At 40.5% G+C, this 17,793-nt stretch overlaps 1 pseudogene; it reads right to left on the reverse strand.

Moving 5' to 3' along the window:
- LOC106578334 (ankyrin repeat and fibronectin type-III domain-containing protein 1-like) overlaps positions 1-17,793 on the reverse strand; it is a 60,903-nt pseudogene that overhangs the window by 25,198 nt on the left and 17,912 nt on the right.

Here is a 17,793-nt window from a genome sequence, read left to right on the forward strand (position 1 = left end):
AAACAACGTTTGACATGTTTCTACGACCGGTAATGGAACATTTTGACTTTTCGTCTCTGGTACTGCGCTCGCGCGTTATGCCTTTGGATAGTGATCTGAACGCACGAACAAAACGGAGGTATTTGGACATAAATATGGAGTATTTCGAACAAAACTAACATTTCTTGTGGAAGTAGGAGTCCTCGGAGTGCATTCTGATGAAGATCAGCAAAGGTAAGAGAATATTTATAATACTAATTCTGAGTTTTGTTGATGCCAGAACTTGGCATAGCTTGCTTCGATGGCTGAGCTATGTACTCAGAATATTGAACAATGTGCTTTCTCCGTAAAGTTATTTTGAAATCTGACAAAGCGGTTGCGTCAAGGAGTAGTGTATCTATAATTCTTTCAATAACTCTTGTAAATTTTATCAACGTTTTTGATGAGTATTTTTGTAAATTAATTTGCACATTCACCGGAGTTTTGGTGGGAATACATTTTCTGAACATCACGCGCCAATGTAAAATGCTGTTTTTGGATATAAATATGAACTTTATCGAGCAAAACATACATGTATTGTATAACATGAAGTCCTATGAGTGCCATCTGATGAAGATCATCAAAGGTTAGTGAATATTTTAGCTGTACTTTTGGTTTTTGTGATGCATGTCCTTGCTTGGAAAATGGCTGTGTGGATTTTCTTGTGAAGTTTGTCCTAACATAATCAAATTTTATGCTTTCGCCGTAAAGCCTTTTTGAAATCGGACAATGTGGTTAGATTAACGAGAGTCTTATCTTTAAAATGGTGTAAAATAGTTGATTGTTTGAGAAACTGAAATTATGAGATTTTTGCTGTTTTGTATTTCGCGCCATGCTATTTCACTGGCTGTTGAATAGTGTGGGACGGTCACGTCCCACCTAGCCGAGAGAAGTTAAGCTTTCTGTGCTGTATTGACATATCCTGAAAATGACATCTGCTGCTTTAGATTGAATGGTGATATCTCAGTTATTGTTTTCATATCTCCAAAAAATAAGCTATTTTCTTTACTTTCAGAGTGCGAGCTGATCAAGGGGTCAAAAATGTAGATATTGCCAGATGTTCACATTAAATGTTCACATTAAACTGTTCTGTGTTATTTTTCTCTCTTTCTCTCTGCCTGTCTTGTTGTACATGGAACCTGTCTCACATGCACAGTCTGGAGGAAGAAGGATACCTTGACTTGTCAAATTCTATCCACCTCTTCTGTGTGGGATATGTGTTCAGATCTGTGGGCAGATCTGCAGCATTTCACAGAGAGTTGGAATAATCACCCTTTAAGTACAGAGGCGAACCTGACACCTCACCAGCTGTGGCATATCGGAATGCTCCAAACACCTGTGCAGATTTTTGTTTTTGCCTTAGCACTACACAGCTGATTCAAATGATCAAGTCATCATCAAGCTTCAAGTGGTATTTATGTCTAATAATGACATAAATAAATCAAATTAAATAAATAAATAAATTGTTTGTCCTCATGTGTCTGTTTTTCAGCATAAAGTACTCTGGCCACTTAGTGTGGACATCAGGAGAGACCACACACACACAATAACTGTCTCTCTCCTTCACTTCATCCCTCTCCCCCTCTCCCTAAATCCTCTAGGTTATATCAGCTGTGTCGGTGAACCCCTCCCGCATCTGAACTGGCTGACACAGAGGGCACAGCATGATCATAGGTGAGAGGTCAGGTCAACAGGAAGTATTATTAAAGAGATGCTTTACATTGAAATACAGATAGAGATGTAGTAGTCCCAGACTTAATGATCCAAGGTAAGTTTTGCCTTTCACTTCCTGATGATTATGATGACTGACCGCGTTAGAATAAAAAGAAACAAGGCTTAATCATGCTCTCTCTCTATCCATCTGTCTCTCGTCTGCATGTATGTTTTGATGTCAGAGAGGAAGCCAGTCCCGTCATCGATAACCTTCGGGCCAACCGGGGGCACAAGGCTGGTTAGGAGACACCGCTAGAGACACTGCAAATGTGATGAACTGAGAGAATATTAGGGTAGCACTGTAATTGATTAATCATATGCTGTCTGCCTCTGTTCTTACAGTGAAGGAAAAAAGTATTTGATCCCCTGCTGATTTTGCACGTTTGCCCACTGACAAAGAAATGATCTGTCTATAATGTTAATGGTAGGTTTATTTGAACAGTGAGAGACAGAATAACAACAAAAAATCCAGAAAAGGGCATGTCAAAAATGTTATAAATTGATTTGCATTTTAATGAGGGAAATCAGTATTTGACCCGTCTGCAAAACATGACTTAGTACTTGGTGGCAAAACCCTTGTTGGCAATCACAGAGGTCAGGCGTTTCTTGTAGTTGACCACACGGTTTGCACACATCTCAGGAGGGATTTTGTCCCACTCCTCTTTGAAGATCTTCTCCAAGTCATTAAGGTTTCGAGGCTGACGTTTGGCAACTCGAACCTTCAGCTCCCTCCACAGATTTTCTATGGGATTAAGGACTGGAGACTGGCTAGGCCACTCCAGGACCTTAACCTGTTAGGGCTAGGGGGCAGTATTGACAAGGCCGGATAAAAAACGTACCCGATTTAATCTGATTACTACTCCTGCCCAGTAACTAGAATATGCATATAATTATTGGCTTTGGATAGAAAACACCCTAAAGTTTCTAAAACTGTTTGAATGGTGTCTGTGAGTATAACAGAACTCAAATGGCAGGCCAAAACCTGAGAAGATTCCATGCAGGAAGTGGCCTGTCTGACAAGTTGTGTTTCATCTTGGCTCTTTTTATTGAAGACTGAGGATCTTTGCTCTAACATGACACTTCCTACGGCTCCCATAGGCTCTCAGAGCCCGGGAAAAAGCTGAACGATATCGAGGCAGCCTCTGGCTGAAACACATTATCGCTTTTGGCAAGTGGCCGATCAGAGGACAATGGGCTTAGGCGCGTGCACGAGTCGACCGAATGCTTTATTTTCTTTCGTCTGTTTACCTAAACGCAGATTCCCGGTCGGAATATTATCGCTTTTTTATGAGAAAAATGGCATAAAAATTGATTTTAAACAGCGGTTGACATGCTTCAAAGTACGGTAATGGAATATTTAGAATGTTTTTGTCACGAATTGCGCCATGCTCGTCACCCTTATTTACCCTTTCGGATAGTGTCTTGAACGCACGAACAAAACACCGCTATTTGGATATAACGATGGATTATTTTGGACCAAACCAACATTTGTTATTGAAGTAGAAGTCCTGGGAGTGCATTCTGACGAAGACAGCAAAGGTAATAACATTTTTCTTATAGTAAATCTGACTTTGGTGAGTGCTAAACTTGCTGGGTGTCTAAATAGCTAGCCCTGTGACCGGGCTATCTACTGAGAATATTGCAAAATGTGCTTTCACCGAAAAGCTATTTTAAAATCGGACATATCGAGTGCATAGAGGAGTTCTGTATCTATAATTCTTAAAATAATTGTTATGCTTTTTGTGAACGTTTATCGTGAGTAATTTAGTAAATTCACCGGCAGTGTTCGGTGGGAATGCTAGTCACATGCTAGTCACATGCTAATGTAAAAAGCTGGTTTTTGATATAAATATAACTTGATTGAACAAAACATGCATGTATTGTATAACATAATGTCCTAGGGTTGTCATCTGATGAAGATCATCAAAGGTTAGTGCTGCGGTTTGGGTTTTTGTGACATTATATGCTAGCTTGAAAAATGGGTGTCTGATTATTCTGGCTGGGTACTCTCCTGACATAATCTAATGTTTTCCTTTCTTTGTAAAGCCTTTTTGAAATCGGACAATGTGGTTAGATAAAGGAGAGTCTTGTCTTTAAAATGGTGTAAAATAGTTATATGTTTGAAAAATTGAAGTTTTTGGATTTTTGAGGAGTTTGTAATTCACGCCACGCCCTATCATTGGATATTGGAGCGGTGTTCCGCTAGCGGAACATCTAGATGTAAGAGTGTGCTCCTAATCTCAGCTCGTTACCTGTATAAAAGACACCTGGGAGCCAGAAATCTTTCTGATTGAGAGGGGGTCAAATACTTGTTTCCCTCATTAAAATGCAAATCAATTTATAACATTTTTGACATGCGGTTTTTCTGGATTTTTTTGTTGTTATTCTGTCTCTCACTGTTCAAATAAACCTACCATTAAAATTATAGACTGATCATTTCTTTGTCAGTGGCCAAACGTACAAAATCAGCAGGGGATCAAATACTTTTTTCCCTCACTGTAGCTAGCTAAACAATTAACCATAATCCCAACTCATGACGTTACTACCCTGCATGAATCTGCAGGTAGCTAACCAACCAGGTTCAATGTTAGCTAGCTAACAATAGGCTATAACTAGCAAAGCAAACGTATCTGAGATGCAAAAAATATTACTACACAGATCATACACGTAACATTAGTTAGCGAGCCAGCCAGCTAACATTAGCTAGCTAGCTAACAGTTTGCTTTAACTTGAAATGAAAATGACTTTCTGACAAAATTTGAAATGTGTAATATCTGAAAATGTAGCTAGCTAGACTATGTTACCCGTATACATGGATGGACGCTTCTCCCTCTCTGTCACGAATGCCATGGTTGCCCTTAGTTTGAAGATGTAATCCGCAGACAGGTGTTTTCTCCATCTCCTTAGCTATCATACTCAAATTCCACTGATTTCAAAACCCGGTCCTCCAGAAAGTGGAGAGCAACAAACACTTATGCAGTTCTACTATGTGATATATATTTTTTTAAAGCGGCGTTACAAAGGATTACCTACACATACTGACCAGCTCAAATGAAAAAGTTTATGTTCAAATGGCTCTCCAGTAAAGTAGTGGCGCATGACATACGCCCAGTTTCCTGAAACGAGTCACATATCAAATCCAAACAGGAACTATTATCTTAGCAGGTGACCTTAATCATACATTCCATTAGATTGACAGGCGTAGCATTAAAAAAGGCAAATTCAAGGAATTTCCAAAGTGTAATCTAAAACATGACAACTGGAGATTACTATTTCCAACTCAAAAAGACTAGTCCTTTTTTTTCTCTAAGGAAAAAAAGCTGTTCAAGAATTGACTACATTTTTATTTCCAAAAATGCTCTGAACAATTTACTTAAAATGCTCTGAACAATCATGCTTAATTATATCAACAGAAATTACACTTAGCGACAGAATATAGAAAATGAACATTTACCAATACAAATGTAGACATAGAGGACAGTGAAAAGCCACCCCCCGATATATTTTGGGATACTTTTAAGGTGTACATTAGGGGAATGATAATCAAACTCTGCAAAATTTAAATCTAAGTTAGACATTTTAATTAAAGAAAAATAAATCACTATTTTAGAAAAAGCCCAGATCTAATTAAATGGAACAATCTTTCCATGAATCTTATAGGTAGAATAAATCTCTTCAGAATGGCTTGACTCCCAAAGTTTTTATATTTATTATCGGTAATCCCAATTAACCCACTGAAGACATTCTTTAAAAAATAATATTAGATCATAACAGTCTTTATCTGGACAAATCAAATTCATAGGATAAAAAGGAATGTTTTACATCTTCCTAAGTCAGAGGGTGGTTTTAACCTTCCGGACGTTGAATTGTATCAACTTGCCACCCAGGGCTTTTACTTGCAACAAATAGTTAAATGCAATAAAGAGGAACAATGGGTACATATTGAAGAAGTGCATGCTCACCCACAGAATCTTTTCACGTGTCTATTTTCTAAGCACAATGTCACATCCTGACCAGTATAAGGGTTATTTGTTATTGTAGTTTGGTCAGGACGTGGCAGAGGGTATTTGTTTTATGTGGTTCGGGGTGGTGGTTTATTTAGTGGGGCGTTTGATTTATTATTTCCGGGTTTTTGGGTAATATTCTATGTTTGTATTTCTGTGGTCTCTGGTCTTTTGTATTTCTATGTCTGGTTTATTGGGGTTGGACTCTCAATTGGAGGCAGGTGTTTTCTCATTGCCTCTGATTTGGAGTCCTATATATGGGTATGTGTTTGGTTTAGTGTTTGTGGGAGATTGTTTCTTGTTTTGCCTGTGTGAGCCTTACAAGACTGTTTTGTTGTTCGTGCATTTTTCGTTTTGGTGTTTTTGGTGTTCTCTTTATTTAAAATAAATTATAAGATGATCTTCCACATTCCTGCTGCGTTTTGGTCCTCCATTCCCGACGACAACCGTTACACACAAAGCTAAGAACATTAACAACTTCATAGTTAAGAAGACTATAACAATATGGAAGAAAATTAAACGTATTCTACATGAACCAATATCACTTCCTAAAAACACAACCATATGGAAACATAATTTGATAGCTTTTCAGAATTCACCAATAAATTGGTCTACATGGATAACTAAAGACATAGAAACCGTAAATAACTCGGTAACAGGAAATACATTTATTTCCATGACGGACTGACCAATGTAGATCTTTTCAAATACATGCAACTTAAAGACATTTCTATTTGAAATCTTTTGGACATCAGAGTAATCTTGAGGGAACCCAATTTGAGTCAGAAAAGAATGTACATATCATAGGTAAGATATGCAAACCTTGCAGAGAGCCTATCCAACTGACAATCTCCTAGAAAAAACTATACCGGACAAAAATATAAGTGCAACATGCAACAATTTCAAAGATTTTACTGAGTTACAATTCATATAACAAAATCAGTCAATTGAAATAAATAAATTAGGCCCTAATATGTGGATTTCTTATAATATATGGATTTCATATAAATACATGGGGACGTGCATTATCATCCTGAAACATGAGGTAATGGTGGCAGATGACTGGCACAACAATGGGCCTCAGGATCTCATCACAGTATCTCTGTGCATTGAAATTGCCATTGATAAAATGCAATTGAGTTCGTTGTTCGTAGCTTATGCCTGCCCATACCATTACCCCACCGGCACCATGGGGTACTCTGTTCACAACGTTGACATCAGCAAACCGCTAGCCCACACAACACCATACACGTAGTCTGCAGTTGTGATGCCGGTTGGACATACTCCCAAATTCTCAAAACGATGTTGGAGGCGGCTTATGGTAGAGAAATGAATGTATTGTCCCCCGCACAAGGTGCACCTGTGTAATGATCATTCTGTTTAATCAGATTCTTGATATGTCACACTTGTCAGGTGGATGGATTATCTTTGCAAAGGAAAAATGCTCACTAACAGGGATATTACAGCTCAGGAAACATGGGACCAAAACTTTACCTGTTGCGTTTATATTTTTGTTTAGTGTTCAAACTACTGGAACCAAGACAAAGAAATAACTGATATAAGCACAAGATGGAGGGAATGTTGGAACATAACTAACAAAGTTACAGTTAACGAAAGTGTACGCTTAATCCAGTATAAAATATTGTATAGTATTTATTATACAAGAGACAAAATCCACAATTTTACAGCACAATGGCAGAGTCATGTCTGAAGTGTAAAACTAACAATGACTCAATAATCCATGCCTTCTTGAATGCTATAAAGTCCACACACACACACACACACACATACTATACAGACAAACACACTACACATCCTTTCCCCCTCCCTCATTCACACTGTATACATACACAGGGGTAAACAGGTTAGTATAGACTCTCCCTCTAGATAGAGAGAGCATGCCAGCAGTGTCCCATGGAGGAGTAGAAGAAGGAGGGAGGACGATGTGCTGGTGATAAGACGGCAGCAACACAGACATCTTGGTTATTCCCCGTGGGCCCCTGGAGGCTGGGTGAAACACCGTGAGCTCTATTCCCGGAAAGGTTCCTGTCCTGACTGGACAACTAGCCTCTTTAATGGCCTCGGCGGAGAGAGTGGTCCTCATATAAGGGCCTCACTGTTGGGCATTTACGGCCCCAGCTCTCACTGACATGCAAATATTTCCAGTGGTGGCCCAAATAGAAAACACAAACACGCAACCATTGAAATTAGCTCGGAGGGAGGGGCGAGAGGGGAAGGGGGTAGGTGGGTAGGGGGAGGGAAAGGGAAAGCCCTGCAGTTTCTCTCTCTCTCACGCTCTCTCTCGCTCTCTCTGTCGTGTATACAGAGATATACAAACACTCACTCACAAACATTCTGTACAGTGTACACACACTATACAGACTTGCACAGACAAATGAATACACTCATTGGTATATGTCTGTATGTGTTTAATATTTTTTACACAAGTACGGAAATAAAGAAACGTGCTTAAAATGAACACGCGCCCGCGCACACAAACGTGCAGATAAACAATTACATATGTTACATATACAATAACGTATACATATTGAAGGCCATTAAAGAGGCTAATGTGTTCTAAAAGCCAGAGTACAAACTGTCTATTCTTCAGTCATACACTGGAGTTACATCTCCCTCTCTTTCCTACCATGGACATTCAGGTCAGGTATTGAGAGACCTAAGAAAGTCAACACCAGTTGATGCACTGAGGTTTTTAGGCACACGCTCTAAAACTCATCCCAAACCATGCCGTCAGGAATCCCACTCGGAATGTGGAAGCGACTGAGGGCCGGGTACATCTAAATAGTCTAAATGGGCTTCCTCTCCTTGTGTCCTTACTGAGAGAGAGAGAGAGCGATTGAGAGAAGGAGAGAGAGAGGGGAGGAAGAGACAGAGCTCGAAAGAGAGAGTGCGAAAGAAAAAGGGAGAGATGAAGGAAGAGAAACAGATATCGAAAGATCAAGAGAGAAGAAGAGAAATAGAGAGCTGTTCTGGCCACTCATCTCTTCAGCTGTTGACTTGGATGACTTCACACCACTGATCTCATTGGCCCAAACACACAGCTACGGTTACACACACTGACGTCCGGCCTGGATGGGGGGTCCAGCTGCCAACCACCACCCACCCAATACCATGGAAGACGGAAAGAGGTTCATAAGCAAAGTTGAAACAACGTTGGCGTTGGAAATTCTGCTCAGAAGACACATTAGATGTGGGTTCAATGAGAACAACACAACGCATTAATGGGCACACACATGCATGCACGGATGCACGCATGAACACACACACACATACATACATACACACACACACACACACACACACACACACAAAGGAGGGGATAGATTGGTGGACTTACTGGAGGGGGAAGTGCAGGACGGGGTGCAGGTCTGGGCAGGACCCCATCCCTTCATGTTGTAGGCAGACACCTGGACATAGTAATATGTCCCCTGTCACAGAACAACACAAGGAGATGGCATTAGCACAATGCATTATGAAATACAATGTAATTAAATAAATTAAACAAAATAAAAAAATAAAATGTCAACATTTTAATGGGTCTTGTTAATTATTACTTGAGTGTCTCTGATAGTGATGCAGTTGACAAATGATATATTCTCTTTCATAGCATATACAGTACGTTGGGTGGCAATGTTTGTCCCTGCATGTTTTATACTGTGTTTGTGTGTGTGTGTGTGTGTGTGTGCTTTGATGTAACAAAGCCCAGCAGAAAACCATTGTAGAGATTGTATTTATAATGCATATGTGCTGCTTACTATCGAGTGCCTCCTCAGCTGACCATAACTCACTGAGGCCAGGCCCAACATCAGGTTTCCTTGACCCCTCGATGAACTATAGCTATTACAGCATGACCCCACAGCCACTTCCATCTCCATGTCACTATGCATCCCTACGTGTCTGTGTTGCAGTGTGTTTGTGTGTGTGTGTGTATGTGTTTCTATCTCCATCTCTATGTGTGCAAGCATCCCTATGTATCATGCATCCCAGTGTGTGTGGGAGGCTCCCATCCCATGTCTACAACAGCCTACCACCACTAGCATCACAAGTAACACAACACATGACCTTGCTGTGGAACCAGCCTGCCCTCCACTTTCCAGCCAGATCAATCAGGCAGCCGCCAGCCACTTCCTGACCCCACGCTGACTGCTGTCATGTCACGGTGGCTCCCGTCATACTGCACTGTGCCAAGGGGCAGCATGGTGACAGGAGACACTCTTTTCACACCACTTCGATACAGCTACGACAGGAAGTGATTTTCTTGGCAGGTGAGTAGAGCATTTTCAAAATCAAATCAAATCCAATCAATTTTATTGGTCACACGTGTTTAGCGTAATGCGGGTGTAGCGAAATGCTTTTGCTTCTAGTTCCGTCAGTGCAGCAATGTCTAACAAGTAATATCTAACAATTTCACAACATATGCCTAATACACACAAATCTATGTAAAATAATTGGATTAAAAATATATAAATATATGGATGAGCAATGTCAGAGTGGCATAGACTAAGATACAGTAGAACAGTACAGAATACAGTATAAACATATGAGATGAGTAATGCAAGAAATGTAAACATTATTAACCTCTCTAGGCTAGGCGGGACGAATTCGTCCCACCTACGTAACAGCCACTGCTATCCTGTGGCGCGATTTTCAAAACCTTAAAAATCCTATTACTTCAATTTCTCAAACATATGACTATTTTACAGCCATTTAAAGACAAGACTCTCGTTAATCTAACCACACTGTCCGATTTCAAAAAGGCTTTACAACGAAAGCAAAACATTAGATTATGTCAGCAGAGTACCAAGCCAGAAATAATCAGACACCCATTTTTCAAGCCAGCATATAATGTCACCAAAACCCAGAAGACAGCTAAATGCAGCACTCACCTTTGATGATCTTCATCAGATGACAACCCTAGGACATTATGTTATACAATACATGCATGTTTTGTTCAATCAAGTTCATATTTATATCAAAAACCAGCTTTTTACATTAGCATGTGACGTTCAGAACTAGCATACCCCCCGCAAACTTCCGGGGAATTCGCTAACATTTTACTAAATTACTCACGATAAACGTTCACAAAAAGCATAACAATTATTTTAAGAATTATAGATACAGACCTCCTCTATGCACTCGATATGTCCGATTTTAAAATAGCTTTTTGGTGAAAGCACATTTTGCAATATTCTAAGTACATAGCCCAGGCATCACGGGCTCGCTATTTAGACACCCGGCAAGTTTAGCACTCACCATAATCATATTTACTATTATAAAAGTTTCATTACCTTTTGTTGTCTTCGTCAGAATACACACCCAGGACTGCTACTTCAATAACAAATGTTGGTTTGGTCCAAAATAATCCATCGTTATATCCGAATAGCGGCGTTTTGTTCGTGCGTTCCAGACAGTATCCGAAATAGTAAAGAAGTGTCACGCGCATGGCGCAATTCGTGACAATAAAATTCTAAGTATTCCATTACCGTACTTCGAAGCATGTCAACCGCTGTTTAAAATCAATTTTTACGACATTTTTCTCGTAGAAAAGCGATATTATTCCGACAGGGAATCTCCTTTTCGGCAAACAGAGGAAAAAATCCCAAACGCGGGGGCGGTCGGGGTCACGCGCATAAGCTAGTGTCCCTTGATCGGCCACTTGAGAAAGGCGATAATGTGTTTCAGCCTGGGGCTGGAATGACGACATTCAGTTTTTTCCCGGGCTCATTATTAAAACCTGTTTGGGATAGGGGGCGGTATTTTCACTTCCGGATGAAAAGTGTGCCCAACGTAAACTGCCTGCTACTCAGGCCCAGAAGCTAGGATATGCATATAATTGGTAGATTTGGATAGAAAACACTCTAAAGTTTCTAGAACTGTTAGAATTATGTCTGTGAGTATAACAGAACTTATTTGGCAGGCCAAAACCCGAGGACAAACCTTCCAAGAATATTTTTTTTGTGGTGTCTCTGTTTTCAATTGCTTTTCTATTGGAACCTAGATTTCTATGGTACATGGTTGCAGTTCCTATTCCTTCCACTAGATGTCAACAGTATTTAGAAATTGGTTGAATTTTTTCTTTAGAAAAATGAAGAAGTACGGCTATTCAGAACGAGGGTCCAGCCAAGTGCTCTCTACTGTTTTGATGCGCGCTCCAGGTCATGCGCTTCACGTTGTTTTTATCCGGTATTGAACACAGTCTATCCCGCCTTAACCCCTGGTTGGGGACAGACATCCAGCGAAAAATCCTATCGCCATTAGCATAATGAAATATAGGACTATGTTATATCGTTTTATAGATACACCTCTCCTGAATCGAACCACGTTGTCCGATTTCAAAAAGGCTTTACAGCAAAAGCAAAACATTAGATTATGTTAGAGGAGTATATCGTAAAAGTAGCCACATAGCCATTTTCCGACCAACCACATGCATCACAAATAACCAAAAAACAGCTAAATGCAGCACTAACCTTTGACAATCTTCATCAGATGAGACCCCTAGGACATCATGTTACACAATACATGCATTCTTTTGTTCGATAAAGTTCATATTTATATATAAAAACAGCATTTTACATCGGCGCGTAACGTTGACTAACTATTTTCCCTCAAATGCATCCGGTGAAACAGCGTTACAATTTACTAAATTACTATTCGAAAACATTTTAAAAATGTAATATTGTCATTCTAAGATTTATAGATGAATATCTCTTGAAAGCACCTGTAATGCCAGATTTAAAAATAACTTTACTGGGTAATCACACTTTGCGATAAAAGGGGATGCGATACTCAGAAAATAGGCTACCGTTACAGGTCAGCGCCATCTTGGAACAATCGCATATCAAATCTAGTCTTGTATACTATTGTCAATAATCCCTTACCTTTGATTATCTTCATCAGAAAGCACTTCTAGGAATCCCAGGTCCACAACAAATGTATTTTCGTTCTAAAAAGTTAATCCTTTATGTTCCAATAGCTTGTTCTTGTTAGCGCGTTCTGAAGGCTGCATGTAAAGTTCCGTCGTGCGCGGGACTCCACTTTCGGAAAAATGCATTTTTTTTTTATTTAGGTTCGTTCAAACATGTCAAACGTTGTATAACATAAATCTTTAGGGCCTTTTTCAACCAGAGCTCCAATAAGATTCAAGGGGGACGATTGCATTGTGTTTCAAAACGTTTCGAAAGGGAAGGGTAGCCAGGGGGCCGGCGTCATAATGGTGATGGCCCTCTCCGTGTGACCACGTTCCACTGCGTCTCATTCATTCAGTTTTCACAGTAGAAGGCTCAAATCACTTTGTAAAGACTGGGGACATCTAGTGGAAGCAATAGGAAGTTCTCAATGAACCATTGCTCACTGTGTGATTTACAGGCAAACTGATGAAGTTGAGTCCGCAATTCAGAATTCCACTTCCTGTTACGATCGGTCTCGGGGTTTTGACTGCCATATGAGTTCTGTTATACTCACAGACACCATTCAAACAGTTTTAGAAACGTTAGGGTGTTTTCTATCCACAAGTATTAATTATATGCATATCCTAGCTTCTGAGTTTAACCTGTTGGGTCTAGGGGGCAGCATTTGCACGTCTGGATAAAAAAAATGTACCCGATTTAATCTGGTTACTAATCCTACCCAGTAACTAGAATATGCATATACTTATTATATATGGATAGAAAACACTCTAAAGTTTCCAAAACTGTTTGAATGGTGTCTGTGAGTATAACAGAACTCATTTGGCAGGCAAAACCCTGAGACATTTTCTGACAGGAAGTGGATACCTGATGTGTTGTATTGACTTTAAACCTATCCCATTGAAAAACACAGGGGTTTAGGAATATTTTGGCACTTCCTATTGCTTCCACTAGATGTCACCAGCCTTTACAAAGTGTTTTGAGTCTTCTGGAGGGAGATCTGACCGAACAAGAGCCATGGAACGATGATGTCCCATTAGACACCTGGCGCGCTAGTTCATGTTGGGTACCCTCGTTCCAATACGTTATAAAAGAGTATGCATTCGTCCACCTTGAATATTATTCATGTTCTGGTTAAAAAAGGCCCTAATGATTTATGCTATACAACGTTTGACATGTTTGAACGAACGGAAATATATTTTTTCCCCTCGTTCATGACGAGAAGTCCGGCTGGCTTACATCATGTGCTAACGAGACGGAGATTTTTGGACATAAATGATGAGCTTTTTTGAACAAAACTACATTCGTTATGGACCTGTGATACCTGGAAGTGACATCTGATGAAGAGAATCAAAGGTAATGGATTATTTACATAGTATTTTCGATTTTAGATCTCCCCAACATGACGTCTAGTCTGTATCGCAACGAGTATTTTTCTGGGCGCAGTGCTCAGATTATTGCAAAGTGTGATTTCCCAGTAAGGTTATTTTTAAATCTGGCAAGTTGATTGCGTTCAAGAGATGTAAATCTATAATTCTTTAAATGACAATATAATATTTTACCAATGTTTTCTAATTTTAATTATTTAATTTGTGGTGTTGACTTGACTGCCGGTTATTGGAGGGAAACGATTTCCTCAACATCAATGCCATAGTAAAACGCTGTTTTTGGATATAAATATGAACTTGATAGAACTAAAAATGCATGCATTGTCTAACATAATGTCCTAGGAGTGTCATCTGATGGAGATTGTAAAAGGTTAGTGCATCATTTTAGCTGGTTTTATGGTTTTGGTGACCCTGTCTTTGACTTGACAAAACATTACACACAACTCTTGTAAATGTACTGTCCTAACATACTCTAAATTTATGCTTTCGCCGTAAAACCTTTTTGAAATCGTAAAACGTGGTTAGATTAAGGAGATGTTTATCTTTCAAATGGTGTAACATAGTTGTATTTTTGAAAAATTTGAATTTTGACATTTATTTGGATTCAAATTTGCCGCTCTTGAAATGCACCTGCTGTTGATGGAGTGCACCACGGGTGGCACGCTAGCGTCCCACCTAGCCCCAAGAGGTTAAGTAGGAGGCCGTTTAAAATGGGCACGAATTTTTTTCAAAAATCGCTGTAGCGCCCCCTATCCTAGGCGAACGACAAGAGGTTAAATTTTATTGATTATTTATGTTTTAAAATACCTAAAGTTGACTTAGGAAAGTTATTTGAGATGTTTGGATAGCGTTTACAGGTAACTTATTAGATATTTTGTAGTCATGCTGGGTGTTGAACCGGTGTTTTTCTGAATGAAACAAATAAATGGACATTTTGGAGATATAACGACGGAATTAATCGAACAAAAGGACCATTTGTGATGTTTATGGGACGTATTGGAGTGCCAACAGAAGAAGTTCTTCAAAGGTAAGGCATGAATTATATCGCTATTTCTGAGTTTTGTGTCGCGCCTGGCGGGTTGAAATGTGATTGTCATGTGTTTGTTTGATGGGGTGCTGTCCTCAGATAATCACATGGTTTACTTTCGCCGTAAAGTCTTTTTGAAATCTGACACGATGGCTATATTAACAAGAAGTTAAGCTTTAATTTGGTGTATTGCAGTTGTGAATGTATGAAAGTTAAATATTTCTAACAATTTGTTTGAATTTTGCGCTCTGCAATTTCACCGGATGTTGTCGAAACGTTCCGCTAGTGGAAAGCAGGCTATTAAAATGACTAGTGGTCCATTTATTAAAGTGGCCAATGATTTGAAGTCTGTGTATGTTGGCAGCAGCCTCTCTGTTAGTGATGGCTATTTAACAGTCTGATGGCCTTGAGATAGAATCTGTTTTTCAGTCTCAGCTTTAATGCACCTGTACTGACCTCGCCTGCTGGATGATTGCGAGTTAAACAGGCTCGGGTGGTTGTTGTCCTTGATGATCTTTTTGGCCTTCCTGTGACATCGGGTGCTGTAGGTGTCCTGGAGGGCAGGTAGTTTGCCCCCAGTAATGCGTTGTGCAGACCGCACCACCCTCTGGAGAGCCCTGTGGTTCTGGGCGGTGCAGTTGCTGACCCAGGCGGTGATACAGCCTGACAAGATTCTCTCAATTGAGCATCTGTAAAAGTTTGTGAGTGTTTTAAGTGACAAGCCAAATTTCTTCAGCCTCCTGAGTTTGAAGAGGCGCTATTGCACCTTCTTCGCCACACTGTCTGTGTGGGTGGACCATTTCAGTTTGTCAGTGATATGTATGCCGAGGAACTTAAAACTTTCCACCTTCTCCACTGTTGTCCCGTCAATGTGTATAGGGGGGTGCTCCCTCTGCTGTTTCCTGAAGTCCACGATCATCTCCTTTGTTTTGTTGATGTTGAGTGAGAGGTTATTTTCCTGACACCACACTCCCAGAGCCCTCACCTCCTCCCTGTAGTTGTTGGTAATCAAGCCTACTACTGTTGTGTCGTCTGCAAACTTGATGATTGAGTCGGAGGTGTGCATGGCCACGCAGTCATGGGTGAACAGGGAGTACAGGAGGGGGCTGAGCACGCACCCTCGTGCGGCCCCAGTGTTGAGGATCTGTGAAGTGGAGATGTTGTTTCCTACCTTCACCACCTGGGGGTGGCCAGTCTGGAAGTCCAGGACCCAATTGCACAGGGCGCGGTTCAGACCCAGGGCCTCAAGCTTAATGATGAGCTTGGAGGGTACTATAGTGTTGCATTCTTACATACACTACTGTTCAAAAGTTTGGGGTCACTTAGAAATGTCCTTGTTTTTGAAAGAAAAGCACATTTTCTGTCCATTAAAATAACATCAAATTGATCAGAAATACAGTGTAGACAATGTTAAATGTCTACACAGTGTAGACAATGTTGTAAATGATTACTGTAGCTGGAAACGGCTGATTTTTAATGGAATATTGACATAGGCGTACAGAGGCTCATTATCAGCAACCGTCACTCCTGTGTTACAATGGCACGTTGTGTTAGCTAATCCAAGTTTATCATTTTAAAAGACCAATTGATCATTAGAAAACCCGTTTGCAATTATGTTAGCACAGCTGAAAACTGTTGTTCTCATTAAAGAAGCAATAAAACTGTCCTTATTTAGACTAGTTGAGTATCTGGAGCATCAGCATTTGTGGGTTTGATTACAGGCTCAAAATGGCCAGAAACAAAGAACTTTCTTCTGAAACTTGTCTGTCTATTCTTGTTCTGAGAAATGAAGGCTATTCCATGTGAGAAATTGCCAAGAAACTGAAGACCTCGAACAACGCTGTGTACTACTCCCTTCACAGAACAGCGCAAACTGGCTCTAACCAGAATAGAAAGAGGAGTGGGAGGCCCCGGTGCACAACTGAGCAAGAGGACAAGTACATTACAGTGTCTAGTTTGAGAAACAGATGCCTCACAAGTCCTCAACTGGCAGCTTCATTAAATAGTACCCGCAAAACACCAGTCTCAACATCAATAGTGAAGAGGCAACCCCCGGGATACTGGCCTTCCAGACAGAGTTCCTCTGTCCAGTGTCTGTGTTATTTTGCCCATCTTAATCTTTTCTTTTTATTGTCTGGTCTGAGATATGGCTTTTTCTTTGCAACTCTGCCTAGAGGGACAGCATCCCGGAGTCGCCTCTTCACTGATGACGTTGAGACTGGTGTTTTGTGGGTAATTTTTAATGAAGCTGCCAGTTGAGGACTTGTGAGGCATCTGTAAGCACACCAGCCAGCTGGTCTGCGCATGCTCTGAGGACATGGCTAGGGATGCCGTCTGGGCTGGCATCCTTGCGAGGGTTAACACGTTTAAATGTCTTACTCACATCGGCCACGGAGAAGGAGAGCCCACACTCCTTGGTAGCTGGCTGTGTCGGTGGCACTGTGTTATCCTCTAAGCGGGCAAAAAAACGTGTTTATCTTGTCCGGAAGCAAGACGTCGGTGTCCGCGACGTGGCTGGTTTTCCTTTTGTAGTCCGTGATTGTCTGTAGACCCTGCCACATACGTCCTCTGTCTGAGTCGTTGAATTGCGACTCCACTTTATCTCTATACTGACGTTTTACCTGTTTGATTGCCTTGCGGAGGGAATCACTACTCTGTTTGTATTCTGCCATATTCCCAGTCACCTTGCCATGGTTAAATACGGTGGTTTGTGCTTT

This window comes from Salmo salar, chromosome 19 (assembly GCF_965601325.2).
Source record: "Salmo salar chromosome 19, fSalSal1, whole genome shotgun sequence".
Taxonomy (NCBI): domain Eukaryota; kingdom Metazoa; phylum Chordata; class Actinopteri; order Salmoniformes; family Salmonidae; genus Salmo; species Salmo salar.